The sequence below is a fragment of the Lacerta agilis genome, chromosome 4 (genome assembly GCF_009819535.1).
Source record: "Lacerta agilis isolate rLacAgi1 chromosome 4, rLacAgi1.pri, whole genome shotgun sequence".
Classification (NCBI taxonomy): Eukaryota; Metazoa; Chordata; class Lepidosauria; order Squamata; family Lacertidae; genus Lacerta; species Lacerta agilis.
Window position 1 is genome coordinate 29,469,251 of NC_046315.1, and position 23,030 is coordinate 29,492,280.

Genomic DNA, 23,030 nt, shown 5'->3' on the forward strand with positions numbered 1-23,030 from the left:
TTAAATCCATGACCTTACAAAAATTGGCTTTTACGATATCGCTGCTGAAACAGACATACGGTAAAACAGAATGGATGTGAGTGCCTGCAGAATTTTAAGGGAGCGGCTTATATTCAGGTAGTGTTTTTTTATCTCCCCCCCCCTTTAATTTTAAAGGTGCTGCTTATATTGGGATGTGGCTTATATTCAGGCCAATACGGTACAATGCATATAAAACAGTTTTTCTTTACCAATCTAGCTGATTCCTATGTTTATCTGACTATCTTCTGAGAATTAATAGTAGTATATGCTTATTGCTATTATACTTTACTTGTGATCTTACTGGTAATAGTCTGAAGTCAGGCAGTTTGAATTAGTCACATTAAGCAAATACAGTCATTCATTTATTTTGATTTTAAATTGCCAGGTGTAAAGTGTATACCAGTCTCAGTGTTAGAAACTGAGATAGGAAAGCTAGGAGCTAAATGGCACCTTAAACCTAGGTTATGGGTGCAACAATGGAATGTCTAGGTTCACTTTTTTATAACAAGAATACAAAGCTGAAAATGAATGAACTGCGGCTAAAATATTATGTTCAATTTTCACATGGTCTGGTCCTTCTCCTGCCCACCCCACTAATATTCTTAAGAGGGTCTCTTCTTCGGTCTTCAGAGAGAGGCTGCAAGTGGGGAGGCAGAAAAAGGTCCTCCTTTCCTTCCACTCTGCAGTTTTAATCTGAAATCTTAGGCATAGCACCGCACCCAGAACTCAGAAACTGCTTGCACTAATGAAATTCCCTGTTGCAAAATGTGCCTAGAACAATGGGAGTTTTGAACACTGACCAGTCTTTAGTCATTCTTAATATCTGATTAAACAAGGTTTCCAAGGGCACCACAGTATCTGCAATCTACAGCCCTTGCCCTGCCCAATTTTTTAAATGAAATCTATTGAGGAAGGCTACTGTTTTTTGTCTATGTTTTGTTTGTTTGGGGCTCTGTGTAGGTTTTTCACCTGCTGGTTTTTTGGAGGTAATTCTAAGCATTCCTAGTTCTTCTGTGAAACTGGTACTTTATGGTGTCCTTATCAGTATTTTTTCCCCTTCTAAATGCACTCCAGACACCCTGAAGGATGGAGACTCTACGTTCTTGACACGTAGTGTAATCTGCTTGCAGGAGAAACCCCAGCTAAGGGACAGGGCACATTTAGCAGGTCATAGAATTGTAGAGTTGGAAGGGACCGTGAGGGTCATCTAGTTGAGCTACCTGCAATGCAGGAATATTTTGCCCAATGTTAAGGTTAAGAGTCTCGTGTTCTACCCATGGAGATGTTTCCAGATTCAAACTGCTGGCTTCTCCAGCCAAGAGGATTAGGCAGTAGGCAAATTTAATTAATTAATTAATTAATTAATTCACATCATGAATGGAGATAGGCTTATGACTTGATAAATGCTATCAACTGAACAATTTTGTTTCTCTTTGCACTTCTGGGAAAGCTTGACTGCTAATTCACAGTTGCCCTTCCACAAAACCAAGCAAACGTGTGATAGTTGCAGCTGACATGGCTGATAACCACATTGGCTGGCCACTGTGAGATCCAGTTGCTGTATTAGATGAGGTACTGGCCTGATACGGTCGGTTCTTCTGATGTTATTATGGGATAACATAAAAAATTAGGCCTTAGTCAAACTGGCATTTTGTGTTCAAAGCTTCCCGCATTCTTCTTGACTGCCTAGCTTCTCTGCTTTTGCCAGATTTATTCACAACTTTATTAAAAGGAGACAATAATTGGCAGCACAAGATATGCTGGGACTGAAGTGCCATAAAAGGGAGAATGAATTTGAAACGAGAGAGTGAAAACGAGCGCTTTTCAGCAGGCTTTCAGTCGCACCTCAGCTGCTGAAGCTCTGGCCTACAGAAGCTTTTCACAATCAAAGTTCCCTTTGAACACATGTGAATAATGCCTTTTGTGAAGGTTGCTCTACTAATTGCAGAGATAAAATTACCATCAGCGGAAAATACGATTTTTTTTCTTCTTCCCTGCATGAAGCGTTAGCCAGCCATCTCCATTCGGAGACCTTATGCCCTTGACTCTCTGCAATTCCAACAGGATGCTTAAGGATTACCAATTTTTATATGCTCTTTCTCATGATTCTGTTTAAAAGTATATTTTGTCAACCTACAACACGCCACACAAGATATATAAGTGTATATATGACATACATATAAACATTCCATTGAGAGAAAGGTCAGGACAAAGATTTAGTAATAAAATAAAATAAAAATTCTTGACTTTTTTCTCCAGTAGGTACTGACATTAACAGTACGGAACTCTACAGTTGTTCTCAGAACATTATTTTCTTACTGAGCTGTATTTTTCCTCAATGTTTAACTAAAAGTTAATTTCATGTAATTGAAACTCATTGCTTCTCCCTTCCCCTCCTCCTCTGTAGATTTGGTGAGCAATCATTCTGTAATTGATTGTTACATTGATCTTTAAATCTCTTGTACTCACATTGATCTCTTCTAATGCTTCTATCTAGAAGGAATGTATATTTTACTTAACATCTCTTATGTCTATCTAGCTCTAAAGTGATGTATTCCTAACAAGCAGTATCATTCTGTTATAAAAATTGCTTGTACAATCTGGGTGCCCAAAGCAATTTTCATTATTGTTGATGCTGCATTGTTACTCTGAATCTCTTGATATTTCTACAGGCAAAACCTCTTACAATGTTTTCCCTCTACATTTTACCTCCAAATCATAACGGAATCAGAGTGTACCTTTTTCATTAACAATAGCCAACACTCAATAATTTAACATGCCTTACTTAATATATGGCACAAATGGAGAAATGATCAGATCCGAAACCTGCAAATGAAATGGCCAACTGACTGTTGTTGTTGTTTTGGTTTTTTTCTGGCTTCACATTATATACACCCCCAGTTCTTCATCTGAATGTGCCACTCATCCATTAGCCTGGTGAAGTTGTGCTGTTTAGTCTTAACCGTACCAAGATGACCTTTGGCTTGTCATTGGGTTTTCCATACCTTTCAATGCTGTCATATGCCAGAGTGTCTTCTGTTGCTGCTTGGTACACGGCATTAACTTAACTGAGGATATTCTTTCTTTGTGTATGATTCTAACTAGGCAAATAGGATCAGCAACAAAATGTTGCAGCATATTATCACTTCCTAATAAGTCTGCCCCAGTCCAGGGTTCCCCACAGCCATGTTCCTCTCGTGTTTTTCTTTTCCCACTGATATTCAACGTTCCTTGGCTACTGCACATGCTCGGTTTTATAGCCTCAAGTTATAAAAACTGGCTCCAGGATTACCTTCAGACTGTGTTTCTGATTCTTCAGAAGGAGTGCAACCCCATCCAGAACAGACATTGGCCTATCCTGAACATGGGAACCGCTCACCCACAGAGCTTCCATCTTGCCAGGATTTAAATTCAGTTTATAGCCCCTCATCCATGGCTGGTGAGAGTTTGCACCTCTGCAAATCTCAGGCTACCCCTGAGCATGCTGATGCTTACCTTGTGTTTTTCAGTGCCTCTCTTTTGGCTCACTTCTGTTTGTACTTGCCATCTGAGTTTGCTGTTTTAAGGTGTTATGACTTTCAGTATTCATATAGTGAGTTCACAGCTCAAGAATCCTTCTGCATCTGTTGCTTAATAACTTTCATTTGCATCCAACTGCTGTTTACTTGGTTGCCCTGGTGCATTTTTTTTATCAACTTCATTATGAAGTGGTGGCATGAGAGATGCAGGTGGCTGGGGCAAACTGCCCACAGCTAGCAGAGACCACTGGGTATCTGCAATTTCATCCATGCCAATGGCCATGGGCATTTTGCTGTCCATGAACTGGACAGCTGCTTCTGTATATACTTGAGTTCTGATATTCCTTCAAAGGGTGCTCTGTGGTTTAAAGCTTGTGAACTATATGGATGTTGTGAAAGTGAGGCTAAGACAGACTGCAAATGAAGTCCCACTCAGTTCAGTGAACTAGAACAAACAGAAAATATGTGTGCCAGAGACTAAAAGGATGCAGGTGACAAGCTGAAATGAGCAATACCACTTTACTACTGATATTCCTGATACTTCACATTTTATACATTTCCATTCATAGAAGGCTCTTCTTGAAGGAAGCCTGGAAGTGTGGCAATACCAGATATTTATGTTGTGCTAGATGTACAGTAGCGATAAAAATATAATTAATAATAACATGCTGAGAAGCTGCAGATTTCACCTAAGCATCATGAAGTACAAATATTTGTGAGATTGTGACACTTCATGGTGTACATGTAGGAAACACAGCCAGATGGGCGGGGTATAAATAAATTATTATTATTATTATTATTATTATTATTATTATTACATTATTTCATATATTCAGCCCTAATCTCTGTCCAATACAAGACATGGGTGTCCAAAAACATTTAATTGTATTTCCTCTTCCTATAATATTATTCACTTTACTTCATATCTTGGTGGTGCTGGGGTTCTTTAGCTTTCTGCTGCTTACTTTAATTTTTCCTCCTATTAAATACCGATCTGTTGGAAGATACCACCTTTCTCTCACCCTTGAGCCAACATGATGACAACTCCACACACTAGTGTGCAAGAATGAAAATGTTCAGTCATTATGTGTTTTGTTCTTAGCTGGAAAATGACTGTTTTCTGTTCAGTTGGTCGCAAGGGACATAATAGGTCAGCCCAGAAAATAGAAACTTGAGGAGGAAAGAGTGACCTAGTTGCTACGGGAAATAGATACTTTATTGCCCTTCTGACTGGCCAAGAGATTGGGAGTTAGAACAGTAAATATTCAAAAGTGGATATAAGTTAAACTGGCAAAAGGCAGGAGTGAATAGTTGGAAAATTCAAGAGAGAAAAGGCTTGAATTCAAAAGAAACCAGGATGGAGAGTATTGCAAAAGAACCAGACTCCAGCAACAAAAGAAGCAACACTGAAAGCATAAAGGCTGAAAGCTGCATTGACAGTGAACCAGGATGAGCTGAAATTGATTTACAGTATTCTTAGGGCTTAAGAATTCTTAAGTATCTTGGCTTCCTTTTCCAAATTGTCCTTATAGTTAACTACTAAATTTGTTTTCTAAACAATAGGCCCCACCTCCCAGAAACATAATCATGGTAACTGTTCATTTGCTGCTTTTCAAAACATTTAATACAATTTAAGTTTGTTGTGTGTTGTCTGATGCCTTGATTTTCACTCTAACACTAATTGCCTTACCATGCTACCCAGTACAGTCAGTTGGCAGAGTCAGTAAGTAAATTATAGAGATTATAGGGCTGCTTTAAGGGATTTCCACCTGGCAGTCGTAATGATCACAGGAATTGAATTAGCTCGTGGCTCACCTCCTGTCCTTCTTAAGGTGCAGGCTGTGGCCCATGCAACAGTTCACATTTCCAATTTCTTTCCTTCCATAAGAAGTCAAAGCTTATAGGTGTCTGTTTGCCTGGCCCTAGATATAATAGTTGGATCTGTCTTGGCAGACCTCTTTGGTAAATGCTTTCCAATCCTGCCTTATTTGGCTGGAGACTGAAGTAGGTGATACAATGAATCCCTTCAAATTTAATGTGATGCCATTAAAATTGTATTTGAAATACTTTGGGGGCAAAGTAGTACTTTCAAATCCAGTGCTAGTCATCCCTCACCCCTAATATTTTCAGCTTCATTCTATAGTTGGGTGACTCAGTTTTCAGAAGACTGGTAAGCAGAACTGAAAACACCAGAGATTAGATGGTATTTCCCCCCCCCCTGTGCTCTACAGTACATTGTATGACTTCCAGACTTCCTTCTCCCATAATGTTTGCTGCAGCATTGAAACATATTCCATACAACAATACTGGTAATAGCTAATGTTTCTTCCCTGCTTACTTCAGCATCAAGTAGGGCCAGTTCTTGCAGGTCTTGAGTTTACTTTGAGTTGCTTCACATGCTGCAGTAGAGTCTACCTTCTACCCTATACTTTGCAAGGAAGCAATGTGTCCTTTCCCCCCTAAATGCTCTGGTAACTATGAATATGTTAACAGAGTTGAATGTGAGTGCACATTATAACATGGGAGTCACTTAGAAATGCAACTGTCAGGGATTTGCCTTCTCCTCGCGAGGAGAGCCTGGGGGAAGGTCCTACTCATGAGAAGAGCCCGGGCGGGAGTACTCCTCATGGGGAAAGCGGGGAAGGTGATCCTGCTAGTGGGGAGGATCAGGGTAGGGAACCTCCTCAAGAGGAGGTCTTGCTCAGGTACAGGGAGCCGCAGCCACTGCTGTCATCTGACTCCTCTCAAAGCCCATCGCCAGAGCTCTCTCCCGCGGAAGAGGAGGAGGAGCCGAGGGTCAGGGATGCTGGGCAGAGACCCAGCAACGCCAGCCAGAGGCGATCAGAGGGGGAGTTGCAGCTTCCGGCGCCAGCACAGCATTGGGGGGGGGGGTCAGGGGACACAGAAGACATCGTTTCAGGGTGCTGAGGCTTTGGTGCTGGGCGGGAAACAGGAGAGGGGCACTTCCGGATTCTGCAAGTGACTGAGCGGTCATGTTTTTAGCTAGCTCTGCACTGTAAATAGTTATGGCACAATAAAGTAATCTTTAGTGTAAGAGGACTCTGTCATTACTCATGGGCAACACCTGACAGCAACTATCTTGAAACTGGAAGGAATTTCAAAACTTCCTTTCTGTCTCAGCCTGAAGGGTAAGTGTGGGGTGTTATGTGAGGGAAGAAATTTAAGAAGTGGACAAATTCCATCAGAAGGAGAACTGAAAAGAGTCAAGGGTGACCTATGCACATGTACACAGCTAATAACACCACAGTAGGGATGGATGGCTCTGCCAATGTCAGTTCTTCTTATTTTCTAAAAAAATAATAATAATTTAGCCTTAAATTCAGTTCTCCACATTTCCACATCAGTTTGCAATTTTGTTTAAACTCTAGTTTGTTAAGGGTGCTTGAAAATAGAGCTCTGTGAGTTCCCAGGATTTTCTGGGGGAAGCCATAGATTTTAAATGTGTATATGCAACCATAGTATCTTTGTCACAATGCTATACCAGCTTTTTATCAACTCCCAAATGCCCTATTTGTGCTTCTATTATCAAACACATTGTAATAGACACTGTAAGCTTCCCTAAGAGTTTCATGGAGTGAAGGGTGGGATATTAAATTTAGCAAAATAAACAGGTTTGAAGTCAAATCTAAGTAACTGTCCTGTTGATGGCTTGTTTGTGGCCAATTTATAACAGATGGGTAAATGATACAACTGTTCATGTCCCCATGTGATTTCAGCTTTGAAACATCTGAGAATCACACCTTCTTACTTCACCTACATTTAATAGTCTTCTCACTTGCACAGGTGTACATTTGTTTTTCACTTCTGTAAGTGAGGAAAAAGTCATATTCTTAGACTTCTAGTGACCTAAGACTTACTTGTCACTCTCACATTTAAAGCCCGCCACTTCTAAGCAACTCCAGTATAGCATTGCTATAATCCTTCACTCCTTTCTCAAGCCCATGTCCAAAAGTACTGTTATAAACTGTTGCCAACATAGGTCTGTCACTTAGCAGTTTCCTTCCACATCAATGTAAGCAGTATACAGTGGTACCTCTGGTTACGTACTTAATTTGTCCCGGAGGTCCGTTCTTAACCTGAAACTGTTCTTAACCTGAAGCACCACTTTAGCTAATGGGACCTCCCGCTGCCGCTGCGCCACCAGAGCACGATTTCTGTTCTTATCCTGAAGCAAAGTTCTTAACCTGAAGCGTTATTTCTGGGTTAGTGGAGTATGTAACCTGAAGCGTATGTAACCTGATGCGTATGTAACCCAAGGTACCACTGTAGTTCTTAATTTCTGTTTGTTCACAGAGTCATTTCAGAATGGAAGTACTGCAATCCCTCAGGAACTTGTACTGTCCTGTGAGATCTTGCAAGAGCATCCCAGAGCCATCCCAGCCCACTTCTAACTGGTTCTTACATATACAGTATGTTCTTTGTTTAAAAAAGGACATCAAGTACAAATGAACTATCAGATATCAAACATAAAGGTAGAGCTTTCATATATCATCTGAAACACAATGCTTTCCAGTTGAGTCATTTCATATATTCAGTGGCCAGCTCAGTTCAGCTGCTCAGTAGCATCCACTCAATCACCTGTGGGAATAGAGAACCTACAGTGCTGCCTTGAAACCCTTTCCCTTGAAACTCCACCTATCAATAATTTCTCAAGCACAGCTTGTGTAGCAGAAGTTAGTCTAAGCCATAGCCATCTTCTCTGTTGCCCACACATCTAAAGTTTAATGAGTGCTGTGTGTCCATAAGCTATAAACAAGGCAGATAAAACATTATGTCACAATTCCTCTCCTATCAACACTGAGTGCTTGAGTCCAGCGATCTCTTGGCAGCTGTGGACACAAAAGCTGTGTTTGACTCTATGAGACACCGTTTCTTATATATATGAATTATATGCAGTGGTGGGCAGTTAAATTTCAGGAAGGTCTGCAAAGTAATGACAGCAGGCACTAAGGGTGATGCAAACAGCTATGCTGGCAGAGGGAGCTGGGCTTTGTGGCCCAACCAACCAAGGGGAGAGGGTGCAACTTTTCATCAATTAATCTGGGGTGGCCTAAATGTACTACAGTGAAATCTAAGCACTGTTGTCCTTTCTACTTGGCCTCTTTAGAGCAGGCATTCTGCTTTTAAAGAGCTCAGTTTTGCTTAAGTTAAAGATGCTCACTTCTGTCAACATTACCAGCAGACTCATGATTGCAGACTAGTGATTATTATTACCACCTTCTGACAATAACCATGATTGCGTGGATGAGTCCATAATTATGCAAAGGGGGGGGGAGAGAATCCCACCATTTCATGTGAAGCCATTCAGATGCAAGCTGAAGCATCTGTAGGAAAGGGGCATGGTTGGAGACCATTCTGTCTTTATCAAGAATGAACCATCAGCTCTCTTGTACTGCAGATGGTGTGAGGAAAAGCAGATCACTGGCTTCCAACAAGCTAGCAGGGAGGGAAGTCTTTGTGGGGTACAAACAGCTGGATGGTACTATTTACCCTGGAGGAAGGTCAAATGAGGCTACCACCTGCTCTACCATTTTTAGAATCCTTTGTATGTCTAGGGTATGCAGGCAAAGTCAAAGTCAAAGAGACAAGATGGTTTGGAAGTAGGTTTATATCACAGGTACACTCAGAATTTCTCATTCAGTATTATTCATCATGGAGGATGATCTGTGTTAGAATAATAAGATGGCAACATAGTTCTTCATCATCTTTAGCATCCTCTAATGAGCTGGTGTCTGCCTTCAAAAACAATCATCTCAGGACACCAAGGGAGACAAAACAAGAGAACATGTATAAATCAGATTTTAGTCAGCTACCCAATGAGATGTGAAATAGGTTCCAGGACAGATCATACCCTACAACAGACTTGTTTGCCATGATAATGTATAGACATCCCCTCTGTTATAGAAGTCTCCTTATCACACCTTAAAATTCCTACCTAGTAAAAATGTTTGTTGTTGCTGCTGCTGCATGTTTATTGGAGGTTAAATTCTTTGGAGAAATCTTACTCAATGTTTTCCCTCATTGCCTCTGAAACAGAGACTTTTCGTCTTTTCTTTCAGAGCTCCAGATTACAAAGTTACACCAGTTCATTAGAAGAAGCTAAAGATAATGAAGAACTATGTTGCTTTCTTGTTATTCTAACACAGGTCATCATCCATGATGAATAATGCTGGCTAGGAAATTCTTAGTTTACCTGTTTCACATGCTTCTCGTTCTATTTCTGTGGTTTCTCAGAACTTTGATTGTAACATCTGCTTATTTCTGGTCAACAAGGATTTCTAGTGCCATTGTGCTATTGACTTCTTTCTTTGGTCTTATTTCCTCTCTATTTGGGCTCTGTCTTTCTTTTCTCTTTTGAAATATGGATCTGTTAGGGTGCCTGGAGACTGCTTGCCTGATACTCTCCAATAGCATACTTTAATTTGTCTACCAGAGGAAATTATCTGTTTTTCATGTAGCATTTCTCACTATGGCAATATCAATGCCTATATCACCAAGTGGTAAATGTTAGTGAAAGTGTAATATCTTCAGGGCTGTGTGACCATTAGACAAGAGTGAAGGAGCTGCATTTGGTGACATATCCTAAGAGGCAACAGTGAGGTGTTGGAGGACAGGGCTGTGTGTCACATGCCCTGCCCTACACTCCATTAAGCCAGTTTATTGCCGTGGAGGATGCTGTCCTGTCACTAGTCCTAGCAATTGGAGCTTACAACTATCAGGAATAGCAATCCTGAAAGGGTTTGCCGGTTCAGATCAGAGCACAAAAGAGTAGTAGGCAAAGGAAAGCAATTAAATCAAGAACGTATTGGACTTAAATATAAGAGCCATGTTGGGGCGTGGGGGGGGGAAGAATTACGTAGAATACTTACATATACTGTATATCAGGGGTGGCCAACTTCCAAGAGACTGTGATCTACTCACAGAGTTAAAAACTGGCAGTGATCTACCCCCTTTTGGGGGGGTTCATGCAAAAGTTGTTGAGCTTCTTTGGGGAAGAGGAAAGCGACATTGAGCTTTTCTTTTTAGGAAGGAAAGCCCTATTTTTGGTGGTTCAGATCATTTTAGGGGTGCAGGACAAAGATGTTGAGCTTTTTTTAGGGGACCCAAAGTTTTTTTAGCTTCTTTGGGGGCAGCCACTGATCTACCGGTGATCTACCACAGACGTCCAGTGATCTACTGGTAGATCACGATCTACCTGTTGGACATGCCTGCTGTATATCAACATTTTCAAGATGCTAAATTTAAAACAGGTCAGAAAACAATAAATATACTGATTGTGTGCTCACATTTCTAAGCGCCCAGCCTCTGGATGAACCGTTAATGGAGGGCCATTAATGGCAATCACAACATGTACTGCATTCCTTGCTCATCTATCACTTGAGATGGCATAGAATCTTTGATGGCACTGATATCCATCATGTTTCACTTTATAAAAGGGGTAGGCCTTTTCCATAGTTACGGAATCTATGCAAAAGGTAGTAACATTTTACAACAGTATACAAGTCTTTAAAGAGTGCAGTGATGATTCTGTGAAATGTATCACACCACTCGTATAATTTAAAGGTGTCTGATATCTTGTGTCATTGTAACTCTGAGCACAGGTTGATTTGTGTAGTGCTAGAACAAATGAGCTAAACTTGGCACAAGACACTCAGAAAAGGTGTTGGATGAAGGCAGCCCTGTATTGGGAAGCTTTTAATGTTTGCTGTATCATGTGTTATTTTATACCATGTTGGAAGCTGCCTAGAGTGGCTGGTGCAACCCAGTCATATGGGAAGGGTAAAAGCAATAAGCTGTTGTTGTTGTTGTTGTTGTTGTTTTGCTAGACTCCCAGCTCTCATCAGTCCCAGCCAGCATTGTCCGTGGTCAGGGATGATGGGAATTGAAGCTCAGCAACATCTGGAGAGTCACAAGTTTCCCACCCCAGAATACTTCTGTGCCAAATATTTTAAGTTCTCCAGCTGCATCATCAAGCAGAGTGCATAGTGCCAAATACCAGTGGCACCTCTCTGTATGCTTCACTTCTGTCTGATGTGCTAAGGAGCTATTAAATTGGAAAGAATGGTTGCCTACTACTACTCTGAGCTCGAATGAGAGCCATTCCCTCTTTGCTGAGTTTTTATGATGGAAAGAGTTGCAGGTGGTTTTTCTTCTGATCTCTAACCCACGCTGCCGAGCTCCCAGGATTTATTCATAGCATGCATCCAACATCCAGCTGCTATGCAGAAGTTCATCAGCACAGCACTGGTAGGGGCAGGCAAGATAAAGATTTTCCCTTTCACTCCTGCTATCCAGTTTGCTTTCCCAGACAATCTTGTTTAAATGTTGGATCCCCTCCCTTCCTATAAGTAAGGATACAACATCAAACAAATACAGCAATCAAAATTTTAAGCGAGCAGTGAGAAATTTGAAAAAGCACATTGATAACAAATTCTGTTGCCCTTCCAAAATTGACTTGAAGGCTGTTTTTATATGTTTGGTGGTGGTGTGTGGGGGGTTATATTCAAATGTGATTGGGACCTGAATGATAACAAAAGTTGAATGCACACAGAAAGCAATAGCATAACAAATTTTAGAAAAACAAGATAGAGGCAAAGAGTTGAATACACTGTTACCCCTGTAGCACAGTTCGAAACATTTCTGGATAGAGGTGATTTATATTTCCAGTTCATTTCAGCTTCATTCTGGGTTTGGGGGATAGTCAGGGTGGTATAGGCACTGGTAGACTGAGGAGACTGAGTTTCATATGGAGATTAACAGGGAAAATGTGACCTCCTGTGGCTTTGACACCATTAATTGTGAGACCCTGTTGAGACAGCATTGGAATTGCTTTGAGCTTCCAGATTTGGATGTGAATGTGAAGCAAGATCAATCTTGTACAAAGTTGAAACACATAGTTTCTCTTAGGGGAATAATATCAGAGCTAGTACAATATATGACTTTGAGCTAAGTTTTGGCTATGCCCTGGCAAGTCGTCTCAGTTATGAATTCGCACCATACACTTAAACCACATGTCTTTTCTCAAAGAATCCTAAGAACGGTAGTTTCTCTCTCACAAAGCTACAATTCCCAGCACCCTAAGCAAACTACAGTTCCCAGGTTTCTATGGAGGAGGAATCCATCCATTTTAAATGTGCTTTCAAAGTATGTTGTGGATGTGATGTTAGCTGTTTTAGGGAAGCAGCTTTAGCCTCTACCTCCATCTGCAGTATGGGCGATAAGACTGGTCTACCACAATCTCTATGACCACTGTAATGACTGACTGACAAAAAGGAAATAAAAGATGCAGAAGGGAAATTTGATTTATGTTTGAACTTAGGTTTTTTGAACTTAGTGGCCAAGCACATGTTTTGTATGCAGAAAGTCCCAGGTTCAGTCTCTGGCATCTCTAGTAAAATAAATGAGAGGCAGCAGAAAATGGGAAAGACCTTTCTCTGCGCGAGACCCTGAAGAGCCATTGGCCAGCCACAATAAACAGTACAGGACTAGACAGAAAAATAGCCTGACCTGAGAGCAGCTTCCTTTGTTTCATCACTAACAGCTTTTGTTTATGGTTTGTGCGATTGTCAAGGCTCTTGTGTACTCTAGTTCATCTGTAACTGAAGTCTGCTTCTTTCAGGAGTACATTAGCCTAATAAATTGGACGGCAACATGGAAGCATCTAACCTTATCTAAGCCCCTCCTTCTCCACTACCCAGTTACAACATTAGTGCATAAACATCTCCTCCTTGTTGTCATTCCCCCTGCCTGTTCTCGCCTCCCCAAACACAAGGCCTTTGAGCTCTGCCCCTTCCATTTAAACTGTGTTTCCCTACTTAATGACATACACTAATGTGTGTTAACAGATGTCTGAGGGGAAATTAGCTGCGGTGTCCAGATCAATTAGAGTTGAGTTGCTGTGCAGAAACAATTGCTCAGTAGGCTGTGGAGGCTTTGGAAGCGGGTGGGTGGGAGGAGGACCGGTGGCATTTTTTTCCCTTTACAAAGGTGAAATTGTGCTGGCCCAGCTTGAGCCTGCCTGTTCCTGTGAACTCTGGCTCTAAACAATCCCCCTCTTTATTTAATGGATTCTGATCTCTCTACTACTGTAGATGGAGACAGCTCTGACTGCTGCAGGCAACTAGCAGCGGCAGCAGCACAATGGTGAATGCAAGGTAGCTATCCTCTGTTGCAGATGAACTTTGTAGGGCCAAATTGCACCTTAACATCGGAAACCCATACAGACACTTTTTTTTTTTTTAACTTTTAAGGCGGCCATGATGGGTTCAAAATCTTATCTGTTGTTGGGGAAAGCAGTATGTAACTGTCTTCCATATAATATTTTCCCATTTGCAAGTATCCCTCTCTCCTCAAGTTGCAGTTTGGACCCCTGGAGGGAAATGCAAGAATTGCTCCAGGAAGATTTCTGTGATGGCCGTCCCATAGCTGTCAACTTTTCCCTTTTTTAAAGGGAAATTTCATTATTCTGAATAGGATTCCTCGCAAGAAAAGGGGAAAGTTGACAGACCACAGTTCCCAACATCCTTAGCTACTGGCTGGAGCTTATGAAAGTTGTAGTGCAACAACATCTGGTCACTGGTTCTTCATTCCTGTGGTCCACTCTCGTGCCCTCCCAATATTATGCAAGTTGGTGCCTTCCACATATCATGTTGGAGTAAAATTTCCATCACCCCTAAACAGAATGGCCAGGCCAGGGGTAATAGCAGTTGTAGCATGACAACATCTAGAGGTCACCATATTGATTACCCCTGCTAATACACTTACCCAGGAGAAAATGCCATTGAACTCAATAGAGATTGCTTCAGTAGAGAAGCAATATAGAGAAGCAATAGAGAGAAAGAAACAATGCCAAATAGTATAGGTGCATTTCAAAAAGGTTTAGTTCCCTTTTACAGGGACTGTTCTGAAAACAACCATACAAACATTTTATATATTATGCAATTAATCTTCCAGACATTTTTAGGGTAATTACTTCATCTAAATTAAATGAGGATGAGGTAATTATGCTAAAAAAAAAATCTGTTTGAGAATTTGTGTTGTTTTTAAATCAATTTTTAAAAGCGGAAGATTAATTGCTTAATGTGTAAAATGTCTGTACGGTTGTTTTTAGAATAGTTCCTGAAGAATGAAAGAATTTTCTTTCCAGAATGTACACGTATGTTCTCTTTTGATTTTATAATGGTCAGTGTGCCTCTTCTGTGTGGTTCCTTCCTTCTCAATAGACATACACAGTATTGCAGTTACAGGTGGGTAGCCGTGTTGGTCTGCCATAGTCGAAACATCTATATTTAAGGATCTGGTGACTTCTGTTTCAGTGTATCTGAAGAAGTGTGCATGCACACGAAAGCTCATACCAAGAACAAACTCAGTTGGTCTCTAAGGTGCTACTGGAAAGAATTTCCTATTTTGTTTCGACAGTATTGCAGTACACCTTTGATATGATGACACAGGAACGCTGCCTGTACTGAAGTGCAGATTGCACCATTAACATGCTGGAGAAATACCAGAAAATACAGCTGGTGCAGACAAACAGTTATGTGTGCAGCTTCTTTTCAAACATCTGTGGGGAGTGAAATGCCCTTCTAACATTTCTAGTCACTAATGTAGTAAACTAGCACATTTAAATGCTTTTTGAACCAAAATTCCACCAGGTTCTTTATGATTTTCTGCATTGCATTGTTGTTGTTTTAGTTCCAGGCACCCAGTTGAACAAACCAAGTCCAAGTACATAGATGGTTTTGCTGATGAACAGCCTGATACTTCTACCTGAAGCATCTGTTGCATTCCATTGCTGGTCTTTTCTATTTTTCGCTCTGCTGATACACTAGTTGCCAGCATATGGTCCAGAGTCCATATATGACCTCTGGGGCAATTATGTGAAACTCATGGGCACTTCTGAGAAGACTGAGCAGGTCAACTGATGCTTATTTGTGCTAAGCATCTAGCCCTCATAGTTGTGAAGGGAAGCCATTTAACATTCTGTGATGTTCCAGAATAAAATTATCAAATAGTATGTGCAACATGTCCACCATGATTATGCACATGCATGTGAAAATTATGTGCTTTTGAATTATGGTGCTGGAGGAGACTCTTGAGAGTCCCGTGGACTGCAAGAAGATCAAACCTATCCATTCTCAAAGAAATCAGCCCTGAGTACTCACTAGAAGGACAGATCCTGAAGTTGAGGCTCCAGTACTTTGGCCACCTCATGAGAAGAGAAGAATCCCTAGAAAAGACCCTGATGTTGGGAAAGATGGAGGGCACAAGGAGAAGGGGACGTCAGAGGATGAGATGGTTGGACAGTGTTCTTGAAGCTACTAACATGAGTTTGGCCAAACTGCGAGAGGCAGTGAAGGATAGGCGTGCCTGGCGTACTCTGGTCCATGGGGTCACGAAGAGTCGGACACGACTGAACGACTGAACAACAACAAAAACTAAATATAAAAATGCAATTTCTGTCATGTTGTCGGTACTGATGAGCTGCCTGTCACTTTTACTAAGTTTAAGATTTCACAAGGATTTCCTGTGTAAGTTTCTTAGACTTCCAGCTTCTGCTATCTAAATGGTTTATATTCCTGAGGAATTAATAACAGTTCATTTTGCAAAGGAGATAGTGGAGAATGTACAGATGAAATGATTCAGCCAAGGTCAATTAAGACAGCTATGTCAAAATTCCAGTCATCCGACAATGTCTATTCTGTTTGCAATTTCAAGGCCATTTCCCACATTACTTTTTAAAGAGATTTGGGTATGTAATATTGGAAAAGTAGTGTGAATATTTATTTTTGAAAGCAAGTATAGGAGGTTTCCAGAATTAGTTCTGGAGTTTGCACACTTCCTTTACTTGGATGGGCATTACAGGTCCTAAATCATATTTTCATGTATGTGGACTCTCAAGAGTACACGAATGTGTTTTAAATGTAATGGAAAGTAGTCTTCTGGCTTCTCTCTCTCTCTCTCTCTCTCTCTCTCTCTCTCTCTCCCTCTCTCTCTCTCTCACACACACACACACAGAGAGAGAGAGACTGCATTATCACACATTTTTCAAGATGCAGCCTATTTTAAATTTCAATGTCAGTGTTCCTAATCTCTCCAGGCACTTCAGTATAAACTTCAGTATAATTTCAAGTAGGTTGTGATTAACATACCATGTCTCTTGGCCCTCTCTGCCCCATCCCCCTACAATCACCACCCCAGCTCTACATTGTGTTCCACACCCATTTGTGCACCCATCAGAATGTGGAGAGATGGGGTATGAACATGCAAGCTTAGCACTAGACTCTTGTCAGATCAGCTTCCGAGCCACATTTATCAAAATTACACCACAGTCCTTTGCAGAGGCAGATATTAATAGTGTTCATTTGAAACCAAGAGTGTTACTAATGCTTTTTTCCTGTGTGCTAAATCAGAGGAAACAAGAATTATCTAAACAAATGCACCAAGAGAAAGACTGTTGAGATTAGTCAACAAGGCAGGTAAAATCTGAGGGTGGTGATTACTTCACCAGGCAAAAAATATAAATGAAATATATGTTAGACTTAGTTTCAGAAGAGAGGCAAACTCCCTATCTCTCTCTCTCTCTCTCATATATATATATATATATATATATATATATATATATATATCAGCGTAATTTCTATAGGGCACCCATGATGGCTTTTCTCATCACTGTAGTAATTCCATCAACATAATGGAAAATAAAATGTTGAAAGGAGATGCACCTTAAATTGTGTATTGAAGAGTTGATGTTTTAGATGCATATAATTCAGCAGGACACCTAAGGTTAGCTAGTTAATTGCAATGGGGTCTCGCACTTTCTTCATGACAACTCCACCTCCAACTGTTTCTAGCACCTCTTCCAATAGTGGTATCAACCACCACCCTTGGTCAGCTGCTTACTTGTCAGAAACGAAAGCTTCTTCACTTACTACCAATGTTATCTATAGTGGTGAATTTCCTGCATTGACATGGTGTTGCGATTGATGACCTTTGAGGTCTTTCCAAGTTTAGGATTCTGTGATTTAGCAATGGTACTTTCCTTGCTTCCTACTGCAAATATCCCCACATCTACTCCCAGTCTTACAGTCAATATGAATGTAAAGGATTTGCCATATGGGGTAAAAAGTAGCCTAAAATATTAATAACATCGTTCACCAAACTTAGACTCCTCTCTCTTGTACTCTGATAAGGTGATATAGAATCTTTCTTCCATAGCTGCAGTCCTATTGTAGAAGACATAGCCAGTCAGCAACTTCCAGCATAGTGCAATGCCCCTGTGAGTCTCTCAGCTTTCTTTCATGGACTTGGTTTGCATGACACATGAAGCCATACTTTGGCTTACCAAGACACTGCAGGCAGGCAGACTCCTGGAAAGGAACTTGCAGTCACTGTGTTCCCCCCAGGTCCTTTTTAAACTCACATATGCTGCATGCATGTTAGGGATAAGGATTAGTTGTTGTGCAGATGAAGGTATACACTGCATCCTCAATGACGAGGGAGGAAGGGCAGATTCAAGGATTAACTCCAGGTCAGTATTGGATACACGTGCACATGAGCAAATCAAGCGATGGGGAAATTGATCTATTGGACCAATGCAAACCACTTGATGCAAATTCATAATTCTCAACATACTCCACAGAATGTATGAGGATGCACCTTCCCATCCATCTCTCATTCTGAATGTAAACATGTATGTATCCGAATATAGTGTTTGTTCCACTGGATGTTTCCATCCCAAACAACCCCGGACACGGTACTAGCCTTCTATAATGTATTTTGTATGTGAGCATCTCTGAAATAGAGCCAAACCCTGATCACTTTTGGTTTGGCCACAGTTCCCCATGGACAGACCATATAGCTCATGTTCTTCAGGTATTTCATTACTATTATCTTTCCTTTCAAGGTGTTTTCTGCCTGTCCACCACACCAACACATTCACTCCTAAATCCCTTATTCAACCCCCCAAAAAAGTTTTTTTTAAGAAATAAGGGAAAATTGCATGTGCATGTGTGAATTTCAATATATTCAATAATTGAACCCAATCACAAAATTTTGATTTTCTCATTGCAGAGTTTGTAGCATTAATACAGAAATCTGATTATGATCTGTAGTGAGGGGTTTGATTTGTGCCTGGGAAGCTGGGATTCAGAAAAGGAGCAGGGATTATTGTAGATAGCATCCTCCACAGGAGCTCAAAGTTTAATGATGTGGCAAACTGGGCTAACACGAACACTTTGTGTATAAAAAGGATAGAAAGCAGAATTTATAAATGCTTCAGCACACAGCACTGGTGAGCCCACTGTTACAAAACTGTATTCAACCCTAGCAGTCACAAACTTTAAAGTGGGACAGGGGCATGTATGAAATAATTCATAGAGGGATCAGAACATGCCCTGAGGTGGAGAGCAAGCCTTGTGATGTAAGATTCAAGTTTGGAAAGTCCCTTTATCCCTATACATCAATGTTTCTCAGACTTGGGTCCCCAGCTGCTGTTGGACTACAGTTCCTATCACCCCTGACCCTGCTGTAGTCCAACAACAGCTGGGGACCCAAGTCTGAGAAACACTGCTATACATATACACATAGGCAACATGCCCAATCTTGGGAAGTTGCAGACATAAAAATAACAAGACCCACTGCAAAATAATATTCTAGCTCACAGTTAATGGAATTTGCCATCTAGTGAAATCCTCAAAATGTGCTAGTTTACAAAGCAAACAATAAAGTGCCATCAGACAATCTCCAAAATGGGGGTTAGGATTCATCACAATACATGTGCTATATATCTCTGGTATATTTGAGCATGTGAACTATAGTGCCCAAGAAAAAAATGTACCAGACTGCACCAGGACAACTGCCCTATTGTGATTCAAAACCAGTTACTGCATCCAACTCCAGTCAGATCTGGAGGGTAGCTGAGGAAAGCTAACTGGAGAGTAGGGGTCTCCCTTGTGTGGAGAGCTGCCTGGAGATAAAGATGGGCAGCCTGCCATAAAGAAAGCCCCCAAAACCTAGCTTATTATTGATTGTCTCAGGAGAGAAATTTATTTATTCATTAGTCCACTGTGAATGTCCAAGGCTTGAGTACTCTACATCTTTTGCTGATCCCAACCCCCATCTGCCAAACAATATGAAATGACTTGGATCTTCATGTCAGTCCCAATTGTCAGTTAAGCACCAGAAACAGCAGTGATTGAAATGGTATCTGTCACATCTCACATTCTGAGAGTGACTGCAAATTATAATTTTGTATGCAACATACAGAGGCAGAATTAACCACATCCCTAAAACCGATTGTAAATCAAGGGTGCTGCCATGACCCATGACCAAGACAGACTCGGGCAGCTGCTTTGAGAAGCAGGGTGTGTGTGTGTGTGTGTGTGTGTGTGTGTGTGTGTGTTGCCACAGGGCCAGAACAACATCTCTTAGCTATCCTGTAAAACTTGTCACTGGAGAACAAATATCTGCAGAGCCTGAAGAGAGAGCAGAATCGCAACCTCACCTCATACTTCCAGAATTGCTTCTTTTGCAGCACTCTCAGATGTGCCAGTGAATGTCCTCAAAATACCCCTCTGGTACCATGCTATTCTTTTCTGCACTATTTCCAAGCTCAGTATTGCTGATGCAGTATCAATTTCTTTCCTGTTTTTTGGCCTAACTGCATTCAGCTCCCCTGCGATCTGTCCAGGGTTCTGAGCTACTGTTCGAGATTCCTACTTTTGAACCTCTTTTTCAGTTCTGTTTCTTTCCAGTAGATACATTAGTCCATCTTCTTCCTGGAATGAAGTGAGCCTTACAATGCTACCCCAACCTATCTACAAGTCTTGGCCTTGAATAGACAAATACTGGGAATGGGATAGTTGGGTGTTTACTTATCATACAACCAGGGTTTGAAATTAGCAGGGTGCCAGGTGCATTTTGCTCCTAAATATTCTCCATTGCAAACACCTCAAAAAGTCTAGGTGCCATTTTTTGTATCTGGCTGATACTCAAGGATTATTGAAATGTATGTGCTTTGAAGCTTCCAAGTATATGTTAAGGATAGACAAAATGTTAAGGAATAAAAAAATTCCTTCCAGTAGCACCTTAGAGACCAACTAAGTTTGTTCTTGGTATGAGCTTTCGTGTGCATGCACACTTCTTCAGATACATATATGCACACGAAAGCTCATACCAAGAACAAACTTAGTTGGTCTCTAAGGTGCTACTGGAAGCAATTTTTTATTTTTTATTTTGTTTTGGCTACCACAGACCAACACGGCTACCTACGTGTAACTGGAAAAATGTTAAGGAGTTTAACAGAAGGGTTCTTCTTATGTTTGTATGAATGGCTGTAAAAAGGATGATGTGGCTCAATGACTGTTTTAAGAGGGAAGAGATGTGAGTTCCACAGCAGGCTATCCTGACACTAACTAGTACATAGGGAAGGCAATAAATCTAGAGTGGCCCATTTAGCAGATTTGGGTATAAATTTCATTCTTGTTATTTATAAAAACCACTAAACCCTTTATTTGTCTGTTTTTTTTTGAGGGAAGGGAACTCTTATGCAGAAAGGGAACGTTCAGAGGGAGAAACTCTTCTGTCAACTCACGTTGTTTCCCCTCTTCTTTTTATTCCTTCTCTCACAAGCAAATCTTATTTTAGTGATATCTGTCACCTTTACAATGCTTTGTAGCCTTCAGGTGAGGAGCTCCATTGGCAGGTAAAAAAATCTGATCCAAATTAGCCAGTCTTCTGCATTGTCAAAGAAACCATCCCCACAATGGATATACAGACCCTTTCCTCTATAGTTTAGAATAGTGACAGACAATGTGGAATAGGGATAGACCATCCCTATTGGGCAATCTGACTGAGGCTCATGGGAGTCTAACAACACCTGGAGGGCACTAGGTTGGCTACCACTGCTTTAAAACCATATATAAGCTGTTTGTAGACAGCCTTTTAGAGACTGAGATCAGGCCCAATGCATGCGTGCACAGATACACACTGAGAAATTTTTTTGTGTGTGTATGTGTATAATAGATGATATATATTTCAGGCTTTTAAAAGCTATTATGAACCCTACTGATAACATAAAAGTTTTAAAGCTTAGACTCAACCTTTTGGGAATGTAGTTGTCAATCTGGATCCTGGGGAGTTGCTATTTTAGCACTGATGAAGTGCCTATCCTTTCAGCGCAGTGTGCTGTTTCCAATTTATAATATCCTACTTAGGACTCGTCTAGAAATTTCCAGGGGCTATTTCGACCAACCAAACTTGGATGGGGAGAGAGACCAAGAAACTCCCCGCTGAGCTGTTTCTCAGGAGCAGAGAATTTAATTGGAAAGTGAATAGGGAAGGTCATAACGGCGGCAGCTGTGGGCAAGGAGGGCAAGGGTGGTGCTAATAAATATAATGTCCTTCATCTGGGGAGAGAAAATAAATTGCAGAAATAGAGGGCAGGCTGGGGGGCATGACACCAAGCACCCCCCTGCATTAGCACTAATAACTTTACTTTGTTTTTTTCATTCGCCTGTCCTGCTAAAAAGCTTCAGGGTTGACCAAGTCATTTCAGGTTACTGGTACTGATGCAGGAACTGGACAGCAATTGGTCTTCCAGAAATCCTGCTACCAAATGGTCAACTATATACAGCCTACGGGATGAATCAGTGTGCTTAAAATGCGAAACTAACACACACACACACACACACACACACACACACACACACCATGCAGGGAGGAGCTCCATTTGTGAGATTTCCTAAAATACAGAAGAGTGCAGCTTCAACCACCATGCTTCACCCCAAAATTCTTCTTCTATTCCTAGTACAAGACATGGATTTTTACTTCTATGGAAACCCAAGCAATAAATTGTAGGGGTTCTGAGCTATTCTACGTTCCCCCCTAGAGCCATTTATGAACCTAAGTTAGTAAAACTTGGAATTTGTTGAACTGAATGTTCAAATCTCAAAAAAGGGTTTTCTGCATGTGTTATTCTGTTTATGTTTGCCAGTCAGGAAGGTTCTTCTTTAGGGCAAAATTGTAGGATGAAGGCTGAAAGTGATCTGCTTCATGAGACATGCATAGAGGGCTGCTTTTGGCCCCCACTCTCTTCTTTTTCCTGCCCCATTGTTTGGATGGCTGCTTCTTCAAGTTGAGCAGTTAGCTGTTTGTGTTTCCCCTGGTCTTTCATTATTTCTAAAACACCATTCCCACGGGTGGGGGAAGCTGGAACTGCAAAAGTTGTGAGGTTCTTTTGCATACAATGTGTGAAATTCAGAGAAAGGTTAAGTGCACCAAAGCCCCATTGAATTCAGCAACAGTTGACTGCTTCATTGTGTATTTGATTTTGATGGAACTTGAACTTTATTTATTTATTTATTTATTTATTTAGAATTGCGCTCAAAGCTCTTGCTTTATTTATCATGGAAGTCATGAACAGTTGCTCTGGATTAGGTATGAACTTCTTTTACGATGCAGTGGAGGGCATGC

The 23,030-nt window shown here is 40.9% G+C and overlaps 1 protein-coding gene across 5 annotated transcripts in view; it reads left to right on the top strand.

Annotated features, from left to right (window-relative positions):
* Positions 1 to 23,030, top strand: part of LSAMP (limbic system associated membrane protein) — a 1,400,662-nt gene that overhangs the window by 1,192,574 nt on the left and 185,058 nt on the right. The gene's annotated exons all lie outside the window — the stretch shown is intronic.